This window comes from Nicotiana attenuata, unplaced genomic scaffold (assembly GCF_001879085.1).
Source record: "Nicotiana attenuata strain UT unplaced genomic scaffold, NIATTr2, whole genome shotgun sequence".
NCBI classification, from domain to species: Eukaryota; Viridiplantae; Streptophyta; class Magnoliopsida; order Solanales; family Solanaceae; genus Nicotiana; species Nicotiana attenuata.
The window spans coordinates 72,896-75,554 of NW_017670902.1; positions in this window are offsets into that span (position 1 = coordinate 72,896).

Below are 2,659 nucleotides of genomic sequence, written 5' to 3' on the forward strand. Positions count from 1 at the left end.
GATGATCGTGGATCGACTCACGAAATCAGCGCACTTCTTGCCAGTTAAATCAACCGACACAGCGGAACAGTATGCTCAGTTGTATATTAGAGAAATAGTCAGGTTGCATGGCACTCTAGTCTCAATCATTTTAGATCGAGGGGCTCAGTTCACAGCCAACTTTTGGAAGAAATTTCAGCAAGGTTTGGGAACGCAAGTAAATCTTAGCACGGCTTTTCACCCTCAGACCGACGGGCAAGCAGAGCGGACTATTCAGACGCTCTAGGACATGTTGCGTGCTTGTGTTCTCGATTTCAAGGGTAGCTGGGATGATCATTTTCCACTCATAGAGTTTGCTTATAACAACAGCTTCCATGCTAGTATCCAGATGGCGCCATTTGAAGCATTGTATGGTAGGAGATGTAGGTCTCCCATTGGGTTGTTCGAGGTTGCAGAAGCTGAATTGATAGGTCCGGACCTCGTGCATCAGGCTTTGGAGAAAGTCAATATTATTAATGAGAGGTTGAAAACTGCTCGGAGTCACCAAAAGTCTTATTCGGACGTTCGTCGCAGGGATTTGGAGTTCAAGGAAGATGATTGGGTATTTTTGAAGGTTTCCCCCATGAAGGGTATCATGCGGTATTGAAAGAAAGGAAAATTGTGACCAAGGTATGTCGGACCGTACAAAATCATTCAGACGATTGGTCAGGTGGCATACAAGCTCAAACTGCCACCCGAGATGTCATTGGTACACCAAATCTTCTATGTTTCTATATTGCAGAAGGTAGTGGGAGATCTGTCCACTATTGTGCCAGTTGAAACTATTGAGGTCAATGAAGAACTATCATATGAAGAAGTTCCAGTTGCCATTCTTGACAGACAAGTCCGGAAATTGAGAAATAACGAAATTGCCTCCGTAAAAGTGTTGTGGCAGAACCAGCAAGTGGAGGAACCCACTTGGGAAGCCGAGGAAGAAATGAGAAGGAAGTACCCACATTTGTTTGTATAGTCTTGTAATAGCTTTTATGCATTCAGTTCCTATGAAGTCTGTATCCTTTGATTTGATCTATGTAAAACTGTTCTGTTTCATTTTAGTTATATGTTACACATGCGGCCATGATAAGTATTGCACAGGTTATGTTATGTCTATGGATTATGTATATGCTGTTAAAATATGTTTCCGGGGCTCTCAGACAGGTGGATAGGATTAGGTACAAAGGAAACTCCTGCAAAATTTTGGAAATTTAGGGAGTTAGCCAAATTTGGGGCTGTTGATACGTTTCATGTTGTGAAAAGCTGAGGTTGCGTAAAGATTGCTAATGAGTGAACCTTGATCCTCATTCGAGGATAAATGATCCTAAGTGGGGGAGGATGTAAGGCCCCGTGGAAATTTCTACTCAAAACCTGAAAGCTTGTAGTGCCAAGTTAGGAATATGTGTTAGAAATTTGTAAAATTCATCGCGGCGAGCTTGCTCGCAGCGGTTCGAACCCTTTGGACTGATCTATGCATTAAAAAGTTAGGGAATAATTTTTTCCAGAAAAGTGTGTTTATGCGGTCGCATAATAGCTATGTGGACCGCATAGTCGCTGCAGAGTCAGACAGTTTGATGGTAATTTTGAGGTCAACTATGCAGCCCATTATGCGATCGCGTAATCAATATGCGGGCGCATAGTCATCGCATAATCCCCTTGGAATTTTGCGAGGGGCAGTTCTGCAGTGCATTATGCGACCACAAAACAGGTATGTGGACCGCATTCTTGTCTCATACCGGGCAGTTTGTTCAGGTATTTGAAGTCATTTTTGCGGTCCCTTCTGCGGGCCGCATGTCCATTATGCGATCGCAAATTGTGTCAGGGCTCCTATTTTCAAACTTTTAAAACCCGACCCCATCCAATTAAAAAAACCCCATTAGACCCTTTTTATGTTATTTTACTGAAAATAGAGTGAGAGAGGAAGTTCTGGAGAGAGAGAGAGAGAGAGAGTGATCTTCATTAAGTACCCACCCAATTCTTTCCTAAACCCCTTGAAGAATTTCAAGTACAGCTGCTAGGTCTTCACCCCAAGAGGTATGAACTTGAGCCCTAACCCTTGATTTCGAAATTCACACTAGAATGAGTAATTAGCTTGTGGGTTCATGGGTATAAAATGGATTTTTCTTGCATGCATAAAAGATAATAGGGTATGGGGAGGTTGCGAACTAAAAAGATAGCAATTGGAGTATAAGATTGAAGAAAATCTCTCACAAAAGGGTCCTAAAATCACTATGCACACTCAGTGGTTGATAATATGCTCAAATGAGCTAGAATCTTAATCATGTCTCTAATTCTTTTTTCAATTTGTATTCCCACAAAATAGATTGAAGTTGCTAAGAGTCCTAGAATTTTGTAAGAACTTAAGGAAAGCTCTATTGAGGTATGTATGGCTAAAACCCCCTCTTTTAGAAATTGAGCTCCGTGGGTGATTGTGTAAATGCGGTAAGATTAAAGTTGGATTGATGTATTGATTGTTATTTCACATCAATTGGTGTTTCAACTTTACATAACGTGAAAGATGTGTCTAAATATGATCGATGTGCTATTTTTTTTTAATTTAAAAGGGTGCGAAGAATATGAATCGTGTATTGAAATGCCTAGACCTCAAATCAAGATTTAAACTGCGATTGTTGTGCCCTCTATGTGA